Source organism: Nelumbo lutea, chromosome 4, assembly GCF_056320005.1.
Source record: "Nelumbo lutea isolate HS-2025 chromosome 4, American lotus-T2T, whole genome shotgun sequence".
NCBI lineage: Eukaryota > Viridiplantae > Streptophyta > Magnoliopsida > Proteales > Nelumbonaceae > Nelumbo > Nelumbo lutea.
In genome coordinates, this window is record NC_142687.1 from 31636333 (window position 1) to 31657439 (window position 21107).

The following is a 21107-nucleotide window of genomic DNA, read 5'->3' on the forward strand; positions in this document are numbered from 1 at the left end:
TGAACTTGTTCATAGGCCAGGCTTTGGGCCTGATTTATACTATGTCGGGCCCATTCAAATTCTGGCAAAAGCCAAGCCCGAGACTGGCCCATGAACAGGTCTAGACCTGTTCACAGGTCAGGATTCGGGCCTGACTTACACTATGTCGAGCTCGAGCTACAGGCCAAGCCCCATTCAAATTCTTGCCAAAAGCCAAGCCCAAGCCTGACCCATGAACAGGTTTAAATTGGACCAATCCGATCCAAAATATTTATTAGATTGGACTGGACCTGATCCATCCGTAATAAACTAATAAATTTATATTGGATTGGGTTGGATTAAGCCAATATCTAATGAATTAATATAGGATAAGAATATAGGTGTCAATGGACGAGGTTTAGATTGAAACCAATCTAAATCAAAATGAATTTAAACAGATTGGATGGTCCAGACATTGAATTGGATCAATCCAAAATGGTCCAAAATATTCATTGGATTGGATTGAACCTGGTCCATTTATAATGGATTCACATTAGACTGGATCGGATTGGACCAAATCCAATCAAATTGAAACCCCAGGTCTCACCCATGTCTATAGCGTAAAGAATACAAGAGTTCACAAGTTTGCTCATATTTCATGCACCTAAAATTACAATTGGGTACAAACACAAGTACTAAGGGTGGCCAAGGGCCATGGTCCCCCATGTCTTGAAAATTCCGACAACCTCATTGATATCTCATTCATATTTTAGCCCCCAAATGCAAGTATATTATCTTTTAGCCCCCTAAGAAAAAACCCTACTCCGCCCCTGGAATTTATTGGATGTTAAGGTTATGATTGGTTTGAAGGAAAATGTAGGAAAAGGAAAGGAAATGTAGGGGAAACCTTTACAAACCTTCCATAGGTTCTTTTGCTTCTTCCTTTTTTCTCCTACTTTTTCCTTCAAACCAAACAAACCTTCTATATGTTTTTTTGCTTTTCCCTTTCTTTTCCTACTTTTTCTTTCAAACCAAACACAGCCTAAATGAACTACCTTTATACGTGCAGGTTAGACAACTGCCCTAAGACATAAGTCACATAACCCATTCGTCTTACCAAACCCAAATTCTAGTTGTGTGAGATGTTGGGAATGTTCTTGCGTATTTGGTTGTATATAGGATAAAAGAGTAATGTGGAACAAGGGATTGAATGAACCAAGGTTTTCGAATCACTGTTGATCCAAACAGTCGAACCGTTTGGCCCAAGACCGTCTAGGCAATCGGTTCTATTTTACCCAAAATCTGGTTTTTGGTCAAAAATCGCTGAAAAAGTCAACAAATCATTGGCCCGGGTGGTCGACCCATCAACCCGTTCAACGTTTTTTGACGGTTTTTAAATTTTAATTATTTTTTTATTTTTTAATTTGTTTGTCAGAACGGGTCATCCGTTTGAATCGGACGATCGAACCATCGACTTGGAAACCGGTGATTAGAATGGTTCTGTTTTCGAGTCATTTCTTAAAACATTAGAATGAATTGAGTGAGTTCGCGTGCCATGTGGAAGAAGCCTCCCAAGAACCAAAGTTCTCTCCACATTCGAAGATGATGTAACCGGTCCAAGCCTGTGTTCTGCTCACTCTCTCAATTCATTTTGAACTCAGATTCGGTCCTCACAAGACTGCTCACAATGTATTCAAAGCCCCTTGCAGTTGTGCATTGGGGATATCTCCCTGTGAATAAAAATATACAAGTATAGATGCATTCCCAATACACGATTACAAGTGGCTGAGTACAATGTGAGCACGGTCTTGTGAGGACTGAATCCGATCTCATTCATTTCATTTTTTCGGAGTAATGTTTTGAAAGCTTTGTTTTCCACAATGTTTTCAAATTGTCATTGACTCAAACGGTTGGACCATTTGGCCTAGGAACTGTCTAGGCAATTGGTTCTATTTTACCCCAAACCTAGTCTCTAGTCAAAAACTATTGAATTGGTCAGTGACCATCTACTAACCCGAACAATCGAACCATTGACCTGCCCGACAGTTTTGGCCATTTTTTTATTTTTCGTTGAAATGGATCATCCATGCGAACTAGACAATTAAACAATCAACCCAAAAATCGGTGGCCAAAACAGTTCCAGTTCTAGTTCCAATTCTAGAAAAACTAGAAAAGTCAATCATTTTCAATTGGAGTTTGGCGATTGAAAGATGCAGCATCAATATAGCTACGTTGGGCATGGTCCATGTGGAGAACACGCTACAGCCTTATTAATTGTTCTTAGGGAGTCCAAATATGCTCCTCACACAACACACTCACTGTGATCTTACAAGCACATCTCACCATGTATTGGGAACATCTCTCATACTTTGTGTTATTACTCACACGAACATGGTGAGATGTGCCTGTGAGGTAAGTGTGAGGTGTGTGAAGAGTAGATCCCAATTCATTCTTAGGCTCCATTTGTTTGCAATGCAAAATGCATTTGTTCATTTGTGACTAGGATTTACTTGTAAAAATTTTCCCTTCTTGTCTCATCTGCACCCATTAACAATACAAATTGTGCATATGAAAAATAGATATAAAATTTGTATTTTCTCCTGCTTCAATTCTCTCTCCTATGAACACAAATTTACTTACTACCTTAATTCTCTTAAACAAATAACCTTCTTCCCACCTCTATTTTCTTTTATACTATATGTTTGCATTCCTGAGGGTCATTTTTTCAGATAAATGTTTATTTCAATAAACGTTACTTTAAGTGTTTGTTTGGTTTGAAGGAAAAAGTAGGGAAAGGTAGGGAAACCTTTACAAACCTTGTATAGGTTTCCTTGGTTTTCCCTTCCTTTCCCTACTTTTTCCTTCAAACCAAACATAACCTAAACGTTTATTCCTTTGACTGTTTGGTTGGGCATTTTTAGTAACACCCCATAAAGTAATTGGTCACATCAACACAAATAAACTTTCTTGTTGAATAGTTGTTTGGTGGGGTATTTCAAGAAACAACAGGTTGAATGATTCAATATAACATTTTTTCTTAGGCTCTGTTTGGAAGGAGTACAAGTACAAGTATGTAGAGCACAAAACCTTGTATTTTTTATTATTTTGTATGTATTTACACAATATTTATTTGTATTTGTACTCTTTTCAAACCAAGCCTTAGGCTGAGTTTGGAAGGAGTACAAATGCAAATATGTATCTGTACATATTTGCATTTTTATTACTTCCAAACTGAGCCTTATGTTTAAGTGCGATGGAGTTGATCTAATAGTCTAAATTACTTGTACTTGAGTAATTTTTTCTGACAAACAACCAATTCGTTAAACAAAATCAAAGAGATCAGAAACACAAACATAAAATCAAATCTGAAGCAAAAGTAAACCAGGATTTTTACATAATGAATTTGCATTCATGCGTGTACATTTACACTAATGCAAATTTCACTGCAAACAAATGGAGGCTAGACAAGTTGCGTTGCCAATATTGTCCTCTAATCCCATGGATGAGTCTTCTGTTGAACTAGTCTAAAGAAAACACGATACTGTTGGATGCAATTTAGAAAATGGAGATTGAATAAGAAAACTAAAAATTAAACTCCAGGGCACCCTTTGTTATGTTGCAATTTTTTTTTTCTCTATAAAATATTATATCGTCATAAATCTTAGAAGTTTTAACATTATTTTCTAGAATGCTTCATCAGGATAAAGCCTTCAAAGTATATCAAATAAGGCAAAGGGTCCAAATAGATGAGACAGGATTCATCTATATGGTCTTGGTATATTTTGAGATGATAGATTGCTTTCTTGAGTTATTGTCTCATTCATGTTTTTAGTAATGCTTCCATTTACATCTAAGAGACTAAGACCGTGTGAGAGGCTTAGAGAATGAGCTGATCCACCACCAAACATGTGCTGGTAGACTGGCTCATGCTCTTTCTGCAAGAGCTCTTGGCTTCATTGATCAACCCTCAACCTGCTTAGGGCTTCATTATGGCATTTCTAGGTTTTGGACTGTGATGTATCTCCATCTTTTAACTCACAATGAATGAAATTGGTGTTTGGTTAGAGGAATTGATTCTATAAAAATTGCTTCCCTAGAAATCACCAAATTTGAATCATTTAAGGAATTACCAGTTTTTACCCTATAAAGAACATATTTGGTGGATACAATGCTGACATGATAATTTCTTAAAAAAAAGTTCAGGTATTTGGACATCACCCTCCGCTTGGATAATTGGCTAATTGCTCTAAACATGAAAACATAGAGACTGATTTTTGAGGAGTGAGATTACAAAATGTGATTTCTTAGAGTGATTTGTTGAATCAACTGATGTGGCAAGATGAGAAAGCAAAGCTGGTAAATCAATCTTACCAAGCACCACCTTATAGTTATGACTTGCAGACCCGAAAAATCAATACATCCGACGAGGTCCCTCAACTTCCTGGCAAACAAAAAGAAGAAAAAAATAAAAGAAAAGAAAAGAAAGGAAAGAAGAAACTGATCCCTCAACAAGTCTTGGCATATTTAGGTATGGCTTGGTTCCTTTCTTGCGTTATGGCACATATATGTTCTTTTAGTAATACTTCCCTTCATAAGTTAGAGCCACAAACCACTAAAATAAATACATTCAATGCAATTCCATCATCGCAATAATAGCAACAACAACAATAATAATAAAGTAGAGAATGGAAGAGCACCCTTTTCTGGCTGAGCAAGGCCAGAATGGACCTACGGGTATCCAATAATCCAAAGCTCTACCTGTTTTGGGCTGTCCTACCCATATCCAAAGCATAGGACAGATTGGGCGTATGCCTGTTTTTTTTTTTGTCCGGGAGAATCGGCGGTGAGGCATGCACATGAAGCCCATTAAGGGTACAATTTGGCCAGGCTTGGGTTGGATTTTTGTCAAAATTTGAATGGTCCTGACCCTAAGCACGAGTTAGGCCCAAAATTAGTGTAAAATGTTAACTCTGGCCAACCGGAATAGGCCCACTGATCATACCATGGAGAGCCTATGTGTCCACGGGTTTGATTCAATGCCTCCTAAATGGTTGTATGCAACCATTTCAAGTTCAACTACTGGGTGGTTAGCAGATTGGACTAGAGGTGTAAATCGGGCCGGGCCGCCCAGATTTTGCACCAGTCGGTCCAGCCCGGCATGACAGCTAACGAGCCGTGCCAGGCCCGGCACAGAGGTCCGTGTCGTGCTGGACCGGGGGTTCGAGGCCCATGGGCCTACATGACACAGCACAACAGCACGTGTCGTGCCGTGTTGCTCACGGCCCGCCAGGTCCGTAACGGGCCACACTCAGCTTGCTCGGGAAAAAAGCCATTGGGCCCCCCTCCCAAAGGGGTCCAACAACACTTAGTTTCAGCTTTTGGGGGGTTTACAAAAATACCCCCTAGCATCTATAAATAGCCATATTAGGGGGGTATTTCTATATTTTGCTTATGGGGGGTTGAAAAAATGACATAAGTGCCTCCCCAATAGCTATATAACAATTAGTTTAGGGGGGCATTTTGGGTAAAGTTATAAGTAACTTTACAATGACCAAAATACCCCTCCCAACAACTAAATAACAAATAGTTTTTTGGGTATTTTGGGCAATTGAATTATGTTCAATTCCTATTAATAGCCCTGTCCTCCACCATTCTCATCACAATAATTCAACAATTCTCTTAATTCTCTCTCTCTCTTTCATACTCATACATTCTCAATTATCTGCAATATGAGAAATTCTGATTAGTTGACCGTCTGATTCTGCATTCTCCAATTCTCAAGTCTTAACTTTATCAAAGTTTCGACTTTCAACAAGAAGAAGGCTTGCTCAACCAGTTCAAGTATCTCAATTCGGGAGGCTTGGACGTTGAAAGGCTTCAACCATTGAAATCAAGTTGGGATCTTAAACCGACAATCTAGGTAAGTCGAATTAGATTAATTTTTATCTGTTCAGAATTAAAAAAAAAAGGCCAGCCCTTCTCAAAACTGATTCCCAATATTAGTGTTAGCACTGATGCGTTTGATGTCGATGGAAGTGAAACTCTCACCCCTAGTAGTAGTAGTACTATGGGAAAAAGAAGGGCTTCTAAACTGAGTAGCCCAGCTTGGAAAATTTTCAAAGTAGAAGATATTGAGGGGAAGGGGAAAAGGGTCATTTGCCAAAAATGTAGGAAAGACTTTAATTATTGTAGCAAGGGTGGTAAGGGTCATTTGAGCAGACATTTGCTCACACATGAGCGAGAGAAAGGTGAAGGGAGAGAAACAACCCAAACATAGATTGGGAGGGGGACTAGTTTTGATACTTTTAGATATTCACAAGAAAAAATGAAACAAGAACTTGCTAAATATATTGTACATGCAGAACAACCATTTATGTTAATTGGATATCCAAAGCTAGAAAAATGGTTGCGTAGTTCTATAAATCCACAATATAAAAAAGTTTATAGGAATAATATAAGAACTGATGCTTTAAAAATTTTTTATTCATATAAACAAAATTTAATTTCTTTGTTAACAAATCTTAATTCTAAAGTTGCAATTACTTCGGATGTTTGGACATGCAAATTTAATATTATTTATATTTGTGTTACCGGCCATTTCATTGATGAAAATTGGCTTTTTAATAAAAGAATTTTAAGTTTTACTAGGCTTGAATGGCCACATAGTGGCCCGCCTATTGTTGCAAGTAATTTAAATACTTTGCATGCTTATGGAATAGAAAGCAAATAATTATTTTCTATTAGTTTTGATAATGCTAGCAATAATGATTCTGCAATAAATATTTTAAAATCTCAATTAAAACCATGCTTAAATGGTAAATTATTTTATATTAGATGTGCATGTCACATATTAAATTTATGTATTCAAGGTGCCTTGAACATTATTTCAAATCATATTTCAAAAATTAGAAATTGTATCTATCTATCTATATATATATATATATATATATATATAAAGTTCATGGGCAAGAAAACAAGAATTTAAATATTTATGCCAAAATTATGGTTTAAAATATAAACATTTTATATTAGATGTATAGCATAGGTGGAATTCTACCTATGCTTTGTTAGAAAGTTGTATATCTCATAAACAATTTCTGATTTTTATAATTTAAAAATTCCTAATGATATGATATTTGAGGAAGACTGGGAAATGACAGTCTGTATAAGAGATCTTTTAAAACATTTTTATGATGCAACAAATGAATTATCTGGACTTTATTATCCAACTAGTTGTAATTTACCGTATCAATTAATGGTAATTAGTGATTGTTTTGCTAATTTCAATGTATTGTTGAAATTATGGAAAATAAATTTAAAAAATATTGGGAGAACATTTCTCCCCTTTATTACTTAGCTACAATATTAGACCCTAGGATTATGAAAGATAGTTTAGATATTTTACTTGAAACATATTATGAAAATATGAATATTTTTATAGGAAATAAAAAAGAAGAAATTAATAATTTATTATTTGAAATATACAATATTGTTGAAATTATGGAAAAATAAATTTAAAAAATATTGGGAGAACATTTCTCCCCTTTATTGTTTAGCTACAATATTAGACCCTAGGATTACAAAAGGTGGTTTAGATATTTTACTTGAAACATATTATGAAATATGAATATTTTTATAGGAAATAAAAAAGAAGAAATTAATAATTTATTATTTGAAATATACAGTATTGTTGAAATTATGGAAAATAAATTTAAAAAATATTGGGAGAACATTTCTCCCCTTTATTGTTTAGCTACAATATTAGACCCTAGGATTACGAAAGATGGTTTAGATATTTTACTTGAAACATATTATGAAAATATGAATATTGATATAGGAAATAAAAAAGAAGAAATTAATAATTTATTATTTGAAATGTACAATTTATATGAATCTAAAGTTGTAGGAAAATATGAAAATATGAATATTCCTACAACTTGTTCATCATCTTCTTCTTCTCCTTTTGACTTTGAGCCCAGTAGTAGAAGAGAAAAGCTTTTTTATTTAATAAGTAGAAGGTAGAAATCTGCTAGTTCTACAACAAGTTCATTTACTGAACCTAATTTTTATTTGTAAGCAATTTTTTCTAATTTACGTGAAGTATCAAATAATTTTGATCTTTTAGCCTGGAGGAGTGAATACTCGAAAAATTATCCGGTTCTCACCGCCATGGCACGTGATCTACTACTCCCTTCGGTGTCTACAGTTCCATTGGAGTCTTGTTTTAGTGCAGGTACCAGGGTGCTAGATGACAAAAGAAGTTGCATGAACGATGAGAGCATAGAGATGTGCATCTGTTTCAAGGATTGGCTAGATGCAGAAGATAGATTACAAGACAAGGGAGGGCATGATACAACATCGGACATTTCACCCGAAGAAGATGATGAAAGTCATGAATGATGATTCATGAATTTGACTACTTGTAGAATTTTTCATTTTTCAAATTATTGTATCATTCTTAAATTTTATTTAATTTATATATATATTAACAATGTAATTTTGTATTTTCAATTTGTAACCATATTGTATTTTTTATATTTTATTAATTTATTCCATTTTTGTATTTCATTCATCCAAGTAATCAATGATGCAATGATGCAATCATTGTATTTCATTTTTGTATTTAATACAAATACAATGATGCAATCATTGTATTTGTAGTTCACTAATTTGTACCATTCAATTTTAAATGAAATAAAATTCCTATTTTTCTTCCAATTTGTTGTTCCACCATTCTTATTTCAATTTGGTTAACTATTTTTTTTCATTTATGTATTAAATAACTTAGATTTCCCATTTCTTAATTTTTTAAATAGTTCCTAATTCCCAAATTTCATAGGAAAGTTAAATATTTTAGTTTTACAATTTTACTTAGAAAAGAAATCAAAATTTTCAAATAAAAATAAAAAATAAAAAAGCAGTGCAGCCCGGTTCAGCCTAGGCCCAAGGCCCACCCTTTGGCCCAGCTCGGCATGGTCCAAGCCCATGGCATGGCCTGCAGCCCGGCCCCGCCTGGTCCAAGCCCACTTGGGCCTGGGCCATGGGCCGGGCCGACCCCCAAAATTTCCACCGGGGAGGACGACACGGCCCGTGGTGGCCCACTTTACACCACTAGATTGGACCTATGTTCACCTTAATTTTTGTGTTTTAAATAAAAGAACAACAATAGAAGATACAACCTTCTCCATAGTAGGCTGTCCCATCAGCGCTGCTTCAATTTTGTTTTCCATCTACCCTGTCATATAGTTTGCAAATCTATGCTTAGGCGACAAACTTTTTCTTTCCTGGTTAGATCATGTCAGGATGTCTATGAGCCAACAATCCTCATACCGTCATACGTTTATTCAGTTGTTCTATCCATTGACCACACTGCAGTTCATCCTTTGGCACATCTGGCTTGGACCTCACTAACCTGTCCAACTTCGCCCATAGTATTGTTTTGCTACATCTATTTGAACGCTGGTCACATATTGCTATCAGTTACCTTGTTTCTCAATTTAAGGATGGCATCTTGCACCATTATGCTGGCTGAGGTGATTGTTTCAAACTCCTATTCATGCTTAGGGATGGTGTTTCGTATGTTTATGCTTTTACACCTAGGCTCCTTCTATAAATGAAGATAGTGCATTTATGGTTTGTCAAGATATACAAACTACAAAGAATGAACATTACACTGTACCATGAAAAGACAGAGGCTAATTAGCTCTCACCTGCCAAGCCCCTCTGAGCATTGTTTTGACAACCTTGTTGGGTGAGCTACCGCTTATCAGGTCTAGGTTTTGTGTTTTTCATCTGCAATACCTATGAAATCTTTTTACTTCAATCCTTCTCCCTGTCTCTTCAATAAATTCAAACAAAAATGGAATAAAACTTATAATGAGACTCAAGTTAATTAAAACTTCGATATTTTATGGAATCTTTGAATTCCAACAATTTGCAGCAGTTCTCAACCAAGGAGAAAATTTTAATGAAATGACATGAACTTTTGGCATTTCTTGTACATAGATGTTGCCACTCCCAGACTTGAATCCATGTACCCATGTCTGTATCCCAGGATTTTACCATTACAGCAAGCAGTGGCCCCTCCCAAAACTCTGGATGGTGGCTGACATTGGGTAATGATCCTTCTACAAGAACGACAAGAAGCATACCGGATTCCTCAGACTTCTTGAGACTAGCCTCCATGAGGAGGCATTAAAGGAAAGATCTGGCTGGAAATATGACTTTGTATTGAGCTATTTGACATTGATCAGTTGGATGGATTCAGAAAGAAGTTTAATATTGCAAACTGTTTTGCTAGTTTCCTTGTCTCGGCACTCAGAGCGAGCTTGTTGATCATGCTCCTATTAGATTTCGATATCATTTTTACCATGTGGGAAGGGAATTTCTTGAATTCCTCGAATCCTCAGATTCATTATAACAGAAAGCGGAATATACTAACCCAGATAGACCATATAAATGTGTTACAATTATATGGCTAAAAAGCAGAGCATTTTATGTCTAAAATGAAAAAAAAAAAAAAAGTTCAATCCATGAATCCAACATGATCAAATTCATTTGATTCGTGATTTGAGAGGTAAGAAAACAGTGTACACCACCCATCTTTGATGGAAATCATTGCATTTATGTATTTGACTTTGTCTTTTGGTCAAGCTGTTTAGATTACTTAATAACTTCTACTTTGATTTTTGGAACTGGTTTCTTTCTTTAGTAAAACCCTAAGAACTTAAAATAGGAAAACTAAAGCAAGATTAATATCTAAATATAAGAATTCAAAAACAATTTATTCTAGGAATACTGCCACTTTCTTGAATAAACAAAAGGAATAAATCAATTTCAATTAAGATATAGATTGCATGACATCACCACAGATTGGCATGGCTCACAGGATTGGCATCAAACAAAAGCATGAACTTCAAAAGAACATTTTATTAGATATTTGAGTTTTATTATAATTTCAATGTTCTTGGGGAGGCTTTTGTACATCTTTGGGAAGGATTGCAAACCATGGTCAGAGGAATCACAACAATCTTAATTTGGTAATATCATGATACAGCATTTCCCCAGTCTCCTAAAGTAAAATTTAGGGTGAGTGAAGCACTTCGTAAGTTATAGAGTAGTGAAACTGCATCACTAAATGGAGTTAGGCTTATCCAATTCCAACACAACCATATGGTTCTATTAAACCAACCCAACTTTGCCATTGCAACCCAATCTGGGGTAGATCTACTATCAAACAACAGTCCTGGAGTCTTTTTGTACTACTCAATCAAGGTTGTTTTTGTTTCTCTCTTCATTGTGTCTTGCTAAAGCCTTTAATTGGCCTCATATCTTTACTCATTTACTGTATTTACTAGAATTTACTGTATCAACTAAGCTTTCCTCTAGGGACACTCTAGGTTTTCATGACTAGATTAATTTTAGATTTTAGCTTTTGTAGTCTTGTCACTTATCCACATTAGTGTTCTTACCTCATCTGTACTCAGTCTTTGTCAGTGTTCTTTTGCCCACATTCTATACATAAAGCACATCTAGTCTTGTTAATACCATATCCATGAGGCTTAATTCACCTAGAATACATCTTTTATGCAAAACTAGATCGAAAGAAATATGACATGTTTATTTATTGTGATTTTGAGGGCACAAGACTCTGAATTATGCCTAAATCCAAGTGCAGGCAACAGGCAATGTTCCACAACATTGCAACTTTCCTCAAGACCATGGAATGACTATGCACATCCTAAATGACTGCTATAAACATCCATCCATATTACTTTACAATTTGATGAAAGTGTTGTTACATTTTGACAACCTATACTACATACCTAAGTTGCCAGTTTGATGGAAATCATTTTAGTTCATTTGTTAATGCTAGAAAACATCAATGTTATTTCTACTTTATTTTATCAGTCATACATAATATTTAAGTCAGTGTTAGTTTCTTTTATTAATGATTATCAATTGTAGAAAGGTATAACTACCAGTATAGAATATCTCAAATTGAATGAAATATTGACTCTGGTCTGAGGATGAAAACTCATTATTAATTTAACTCTCTCCACAGTTTATCTCAACCATGTTAAGCGAGTTAAACCAAAGCCAAGGTAGAAGTTAAGAATATCTTTGAGCAGAGCAGATGCCCATTTTAAAGGAAAAACTTCAATCATATGAAAGAAACATGCCAAAATTCATTAAAGATTGGACTTAAATGGTCTAACTTTGTGGAGTATCTGCAGAGGTTGAAAAAAAAATATTACTAATGACGAAAGAAACACATTTCATAAGAAGTTCGTAGCATAACTTCAGTTTTACCAACAAAACATTTTCATCTAAGACTGAAAAAGTAGCCAGAAGTCAACTAAGAAATTTGTTTTCTTGTCAAGAATTTGATTTTAAGCACCAGGATTCTATCAATATGCTAAATGAAAAAATAAATGAATAATCTCAAGAACTGAAGAACTGAAGAACTATAGCAGCTGGAATGCATGAAAGGGAATAAAATAACAGATGCACAGAATTATTAACTGCATAAAAAATTTAATGGAGTGAACTAGCTCAACAAAGTTTTAAGATGAATAATTGAAGAACTGTAGCAGATGGAATGCATGAAAGTGAATAAAAATAACAGATGCACAGAATTATTAACTGCATCACAAACTTAATGGAATGAACTAGCTCAACAAAGTTTTAAGATGAAGATCTAATAAACTGATTAGCTTCAAGTTTAGTTAGAGGCTTATGATGAAGTGAAAACATTGGAAAAAAAGGAAGGGACAGGAAAAAAGGAAAAAAAAAAAAAGATTATAATCCTATATAATGTCATTTAATTTAACCTACAAAAACATGAGGTTAAGTACAATGGCTTTTAGGAATTCTTTGTAGTATCTAATAGGCTCCTATCTGTCAATCTACAAAGAATAGAATAATAACTGAAAAATTCTGAAAGCATTAAAATATGAGAAAAACAAATTCAACATGGCACATCAAAGTAGCCTACATCCACAGGAGAGGGCATAGAAGTTTCTCCATCTCAGAAAATAGAAGTGTAAGAATTCCCAAATTGCATCCCTCCTGCCCCCTAACATGACAGAAAAGGAATAAGTATAGGAAAAAAAACCAACCAACCCAAAAATAGAAACATAAATCCATGACCAAGAGATGCTCTAAAACAAAATTAAAAGACCAATATAACAGACCTAAATCCGATATACCAAAGCATTTACCTGAATCCAGGCACCATAGAGCAAGCCAGACCAAAGTACTACTTTCTAGCACCCTCCCTTACGAAAACTCAGGTACAACCATAAATAATAACATACATACCTACACCAAAACCTAATAATTCATGCTCTAAGATTATGACCAAGTACACCCTGAAAATGAATTCATGATCAACATTTTCCCTTTATGTGCAAACTAATTTGTTTTTTGTTTAATTTAAATGATTTTTCAAATTCAGTTACAGGAAAAAGTCTCTCTTATAATTATGGTAATTACATGGGTAATAAATGTCATATGCACATTCTAGAATATACCTTATGTTCACACATAAGATTTAGCACATCATACAATGACGATCCTACGTTTTGCAAAACTATACCTTAAAAAGGAATATTTGTTTAGAATGTTTGATGTATATATGCATATGGACGTCCAGTGTCCCATACCAGCTTGGGTTTGCTTTTGTGACCATTACTCTGAATACAATGCTCAGCATTTAGATATTAGGCTATGATAATCATCAAAACTAGAGAAAAATCAGAAAATTATGGGGCAAGCTATCTGCTAGTTCATAATGAAACCATTACCAGAAGGTATTTACCAAACTTCACAAACTTTATCCTCAAATGAACCATAGAACCCTTGCTCAAAAGACAACAAAATTTCTTTTGGGAATTACTATTATCAGTATGTGGATTTCCACAAAAACACAGACTTGTGTATCTCAAGGTCAAAGAATCCAACATGAATTATATGGTTCTTCTTTCTTTCTTATTAGTCGCACCTTGGCAGTACAAGATACTTATATCCTGCATCTTTAGCATCATAGCAAGTTATGGTAACTCATAACTGTTGGAACATTTTTGTTTTTTGCCAGTAATATACTGTATGAGTTTATGATTACATAGACATATATGAAAGATAAAACGAAAGTGCATGGGAACAAGAGGGCACCAACTCAAGAACAAGAGAACCACCAGCCCACCCCCAACCCCACATAACTGCTGAAAGCATAAAATTTCCCGACAAGAAACAACAATGATCACATCACTAAGGAACAGGTCAAAACCAGAAATTCTAACACCATATAACCACTTAAAAAATGAAACCAAAGCCTCAATGCTAGAAGCCCTCCCAAAGAACCATAGGAATGACTAAATAACCAGACAAGAACCAGAAAACATAATTGAGCTGCAACATCATAACACCTCCCAAAAAGAACTATCCAACAGTAGCACTTCCACTCCTTCCCATGCCCTGCCTTCTAGTAGTTTTGAAGTTGGTAACAATATAGTCTAAGAAATAAGTTGACATGTGAAATTAAGGATGAAATAATAAAGGGTCACTTCTATAAGAGTACAAATGCCAGCAGCTCCATGTTGACTGTTTGTTAGATCACATAATCTCTGCTATATCAACTCAGATGTCTAGAGACTAAAGCAGAACTAAAGTCCTTTCATCCTGCTATTTTCTATGTAAATCTAAAGAAAGAATATATGGATGAAGAATGAAATACATAAAGACATGCACCTTAAAGGGCTTCACTGAAGAGAATGATGTCTTATTGTTTTTGTTGCATCTGCACTTGAGAGGAATATTCTTTCTACCAAACAAGAGAGGTTTGCATTGCTTGGGATGATAGACAACAATGTATTAGTTCATCAGACAAGTTGCTTGCTCTCAAATGTTTCAACAGAATTTACATGTGCATAACCAAATCTCTACATTCAACCATCAGCAACTCCCTGCAGGTTATTTTTTCCTTTCTCTTTTCCATAAATCATTTTCTGCAGTTCTTAATGAAGATATGTGCTCTTTGAGAGAGTATCCAGTGCAAGAAGAATCAATTACCTCCGTGGAATAAGGGGACAAGATGAGAAAATGGGAGGATATATTTGTTGTTATGGTGATTTTATATGTTCCATAACCCGTTTGTTGAACAAAGTTAGTTATTTACCTTGGGATCCAAAAGTCTATTTTGAGTTGCTCCCACTGTCAAGTTTCTTTAAATGAATTAATTTTCTATTATCTTCATTCTTCCTTTTCTATGCTAAAAGTTGCAATTTTCTAATTGACTTTGCAACCATTGAGGCCATTCAAAGCATAGATTCATACATGAGCAAGTTCAATATGATGAGATGATGAAGCTGCCTCAGAAAAATTCATCCTTTCCATGAGGATAACTGAGACTACATTTGTGCGATTGTACTTTTTAAAATGTGATCAGAAAGTGCCAATGTAGGAAATAAGTCTATCCACAATTTTTAATAATAAATAAGTTTGCAATCTGGAAGCGAGGATAACTAAGACCACATTTGTGCAATTATACTTTTTAAAATGTGATCAGAAAGTGCCAACGCAGGAAGCAAGCCTGTCCACAATTCTTAGTAGTAAATAAATCTATGTACAATCTGACATTGTTACTTCCCTTTGGCTTCTCTGCCTAAAAACAATAGCCTCCAAAAGACCTATGGAAAGTGGCAATTGAAAAGAGCTGGTTTCTTCCTCTTGTAAGGAGTTTCTCATAATAGTTTATGGGCCTCTCCAAATTATTTTTGGTGGTGCTCACAATGCAACCTGAGTTCAGAAAAGAAATATTCATTTTTCTTATATGAGAAAGAAGATATGTTTCAATTTTTCACTCCATTGAAGTAGATAAGCATCAATATCTTTGGCTTGGGTCCAAAGGAGCTTTGCTTTGTTGAACAGGGAGATATTTGCATAAGTTGAAACGTAGGAAACAGAGAAAATACTGTAATAGTCTTATAGAGATGAACTCCCCTCTAGGATGCTAATGGGTATTTAAGCTCAATGTTGACAAGAATTTGTTTGTGAATCTGAGTTCAGCATATGTGTTGGGTTCATTTTTGTGAATATGCATGTGGATTGGTGATGAGCTTGTTAATCTTATTATTTCCCACATTCAGAGATGTAAATGAAGCCACAACAAAAGCTTCCAGGAATACTCTGCTCCTTTGTTATGTCTCCTGTTTCAACTTTCAATTCAAGGATAACTCTTAAGTTCCATTATATGGGTAAGGAAATTTAACCAGCTAGAGTAGAAGACCAGCTAGTAGATACACTGAGAATATGAAGCAATCAAAGTGTAGATTGGGATCACACTACCCCATGTTATTGCTAATGCATCTTTAGAGAATATTGTAAAAGCATGTTCTGACCATAGGGAGTAGTTTTAATATTTAACATATACTATTGCTACAAGTTGCCTCCAATTGCTATAATTTTAATCTTTAGAGAATATTGAAGAGCTGATCAATCTTAAAGAGAGTACAATAAGAATTGAGATTCATATGGGGGCAAGTAAAATCAAAATAATCTTCTATCAAATAACTGTATCTGGGATTTCTAACATTATTAGGTCAGTGATGTGAGAAACCACCCTGCCCGCCCCCCACCCCCATCCCCGAAAAAAAAAAAAAGAAATTAATTATGGACAAGGACAATAGAAGGACAAAAATAATAACACTATATATTAATTGTCTTTGCATGCCATAATTAAAAAGAGTTGCCCAAATTGCCAAATAATATCATTACCATAACTATAATTTTGGTAGGCAACTGAATCTGGGACACAGGTGACTGACTGCAAATGAGCATAGCTGCCTGCAGAAGAGGAAAGGAGCATATGAAAAGGAAAATATCAACTAGGTGTAAGAACTCCTCATACAAATTGGGTATGAAATTGGAATGTCACACTTTCTGTTTTTCAGTTACATTACTCACATATAGGATGAAGAGAATAAAATCTAGCTCACTATTAGCGCTGTCATGAAAAATAACAGGATGCCAATGACAGGACAATTAAATAAGAAATGATTATTTACTGTGTAATGTAGAGAATTTCAGACTTAGTTATGGCAGGTAGGAAACCAAGACCAGTAGTAGGAAGATGACACATTGAAATGATCACAACTCATTGTAGTGAACAAAATAACTTAAGTTGGGCTCTATATCCACAGGTTTCGAGTCCATCAACTTATAATTCACTTAATAAATGCCGTCCTATCACATTGGAAGCAAGCTATACACCATCATCTATGAAGAGAGGCAAGCACAGGGAAGAATTGAGATGCCTTATACCAGTGGAAGCCTTACTGACAATCACAATCTTATCATTAACAATTTATAATCAAATAGCTTAGTTAATATTCCCTGGAAAACCAAAGATTTCTCCAATCTCCATATGTAAATACCTCTACATAGTTTCTGAAATACTTTTGCCATTAGTGAAGAAGAGCCATAAATATTTAAAGACAAAGAAACAAGCATATCCAATAGGGCCAGGGGGATTCAGAATAAGGAAGCCATTAAGGATTCATTCTTCAATTACAACAGAAGGGTGCAGCTTATAAATTCCCAAAGAGTAATAGTACATGATTGCGAAGTACTGGAAGCACACATTAACAAAAGAAAAATGAAAAGAAAAAAAAAAGGAAAAACATCAATATGGATTAAATGACCAGAATCAAATGGTAAAGTAAAATAGACAGAGCTAGTTGGGGTATAGCTAACTACTGTCTGAATGAAGAAGATGTCTAATGGAAATGTGGGTGAGATTAAGAAACTGTCTGCACAGGGTACCTATCAATGCAATCTTCCCAGGGACCCTTGGGAGAAGGCTTTACATGCCGAAGAGCTTCCCAGACAGCACTGTTACACTTGAAACCACTTCCGAATGCAATCTGCCACACACGGTGGCCCTTGCGCATCCTCCCCTTGGCCTCTGTGTAGGCCAACTCATACCATATGGAGCTTGACGATGTATTGCCGAAACGGTGGAGGGACATCCGAGAAGCCTCAACATGTACCGGCATCAGCTGTAGGTTCTTCTCCAGTTCATCAATCACAGCCCTTCCTCCGGCATGTATGCAGAAATGATCGAAAGCCAGCTTGAAGTCCGGAATGTATGGCTTCACCTTTGCATTGAACAGCTTCTTCGCCACTAGAGTTGCAAAGAAGAGAAGCTGCTCACTAATTGGGAGGACAAGAGGACCGAGGGTGGTAATGTTGGTCTTCAGAGCTCCTCCAGCAATTGCCATGAGATCTTTGGACAGGGAGACGCCCACTTTGCCGGCGTCATCCTGCTCCTGGTAGACGCAACGGAATGCCGTATCCTCAGCCCCCTTGTGAGTCCTCACGACATGAACAAGCTTGTACTTAGACCGTCCCCTATCGGCAGACTTGTTCGACAGCAGCACGGCTGCGCCACCCACTCTGAACAGGCAATTGGGTATCAGCATTGACTTCCTGTTCCCGAAGTACCAGTTCTGAGTGATGTTCTCAGTGCTCACGACCACAGCATTAGTGTTGCGGTGGACCTGGAGCAAGTCCTTGGCAAGGTCGACGGCAATCACTCCGGCGCTGCAGCCCATTCCACCCAAATTGAAGCTTCTGATATTGCCCCTCAACTTATACTTGTTAACAATCATGGCGGAAAGAGAAGGGGTGGGATTGAAGAGACTGCAATTCACAACAAGAATCCCAATGTCCTTGGGCTTGACAGAGGTGTTGGCAAACAGATTGTCCAGAGCACCAAACATGACCTGCTCGGCCTCCTCGCGAGCCGCGGCCATCGATGGACGAGGGGGAAGATAATGCATCGCTTCAGGGACGTAAGTCTCGTCGCCGAGACCGGAGCGCTCGACGATCTTGCGCTGGAACTCGAGCGAGGCATCGTCGAAGTCGCCGGTGAGCCTGGAATGCTCCATGAACTGGTCAGAACGGACTTGGAGACGAGAAGGCGGACGGTAACAGGAGTAATCAACGAGGTAGACGGGACGCGGGCGGGTCATGATGTAAAGGGTGGAGCCAAAGACTAGGAAGGCGGAGCAGACAATAACACTAACGAGATTATACTGGAGGTGGAACCATAGCTGACGTACGTCCTCCGGATTCATTTGCCCAACCTCCACCATGATAACCGCCATGAGAGGGATCAGACACAGAGTTAAAAGATGACTCATCAAGTAATGATACCCTAGTTTTACATATTTTAAATTAACACTCTGGAGGAAGTCGGGCAGCCTCCGACTGGGTTTTATTTGGACACCCCCCGTGGCACCACCAGTAGCAGCGGCGGCGCCACCAGCAGTGGTATCGGAATTAGCTGCAGCTCCGCCTTCCATGGTCGACTGAATAGACTAAGATAAACCCTACTGGGCTAATCTAATCTAAGACGATAAAAATATACAGGACCAACCAGAATAGATCCAATACTGGATTCCTCTCTGAGAAGTAGCGAGATACGCTGATGAGGGTGCTATTTATACTGAAACTGAGCAAGGTAATCTAACCCACTTGGCGACGAATCTTCAGAGTAAAAAAAATCAAAAATGGGGAAGAGAAAGAGGGCAGTAGATTCAACAACGCCAACGACCAGTGGTGAGTCGCGGGTCGCTGCTGCGGCTGCTAGCTCTTACTTGAAATCTTGAATCATTGAAACCAAACAAACCAGGGACGTAAAATATAGGAATTCTGAGAGAATTTAAGAGGATCGTCAACGGAAGCGCCTCGGTAAACGGAAAAATTATGAGATTAACGGTCCAAATAACTGTTTTTCTCTGAGAAAGGTACGGATTTAAAGGGGTGTAATGCAGAGGTTTAATGATCTCAATCATCTGATCAAGACCTCTCCTCAACTCCTGTTTCTTTGTCACTGCTCTCAGTCTCTCAGACGAAAATGACCAGTTTGTGATGAGCGAAGCGTGAGAATTTTTTTTTTCTTTTTTCCTTTTTTTTTGAAAATTAGAAATTAAAAAAAAAAAAACAGAAAATCTCGACTTTTAGTCAGCAGGAACCAGGCCAGGAAGGTTCCGTTCATCTGGAGGTTCCGTGCACGGCCCTGTTTGGATGCTGGAGTAAGGATACTCCCACTCCTCATACTAGGGAGAGTCGAGAGACGCGAAACGGCCTTTTTGAGCTTTTGTCCTGTTTAATTCACTAAGATATGAGTGGGACCCCGCAACATAAACGAGGTGGACTGCATTTAAGAGCATCCGTGCCGTAAAAAAGTCAAAAGGTGATTAGATGAATCACGGCCGTCAGATTGGTCCCTGCCAGAGATCCTCCTCTTTGACCGTCCAAGTGGAGACCAAATAGGTGGTCCCCACAGGAGTGAAGTCCGTAAGTGTCACAGGGGTGGGACCGTTGAAGGTGGAGTGAGTGCCACTTTCTCTTCTCCTTCACGTGTGCTCATGTGCAGTAAATAGGATAGACCGTAGACCATTCTTTTGGGGTCTACGTGATTTATTTTCACTCGGCCAGGTCAACGCTAGGGGGGCAAAAGTGGAATATTGGAAATTTCTGCCGGCCCCATCCATCGTGAGTGTGCAAGGCCCCAGTCCAACGGCTAAAACCCATTGAGGATAGTAGAATCGAGATTTGCATGTTGTTAATTTATTTATTTTTTTAGGTTATATATATGAAAATGAGCAGGATGTCTCTCACGTATGACGTATCTTTGCTTGATTCGTACCTCTTTCTTTCCATTGGATATTGGCTGACAGAATGCCATTATATTATCGAGACCAAAATGCCCCTCTCTTGCCTGGTATTGAGGAAGATAGGATTATCATTTTCTCTTCGACTTCTAAGAGTATTTGTTCCTCATCTTCTTAGGAAATATTTTATGAGAATTCCTATTTGTAATATTAATTAAGTTTGTTTCTCATGTTCTATATGCCTTTGTGCTTGATTGAATATTTAGGAATTGGGTTGCAATTGGGATTTGGCCTGAGTTAGCATTTTTTTACATTGCTTTTTAAAGTAAGGGGTGCAATTTGGGCAACCCAAGTTCAACCTGATCCAATCCGAGTTTTTGCACCGGTTGTGCCTAAGTTTTTGAGTAGTGGGTTGAGCCTAGTAAAAAAAAAAAAAAAAAACTCAGGTCTGATTTAAACTTGAGTTGG

At 36.9% G+C, this 21107-nt stretch overlaps 1 pseudogene across 1 annotated transcript; it reads right to left on the reverse strand.

Annotated features, from left to right (window-relative positions):
- Positions 1-17489: 17489 nt before the first annotated feature.
- Positions 17490-20064, reverse strand: LOC148854999 (3-ketoacyl-CoA synthase 4 pseudogene; annotated as a pseudogene). The gene has a single exon (XR_016113402.1). The product of XR_016113402.1 is annotated as a 3-ketoacyl-CoA synthase 4 pseudogene (transcript).
- Positions 20065-21107: the final 1043 nt, after the last annotated feature.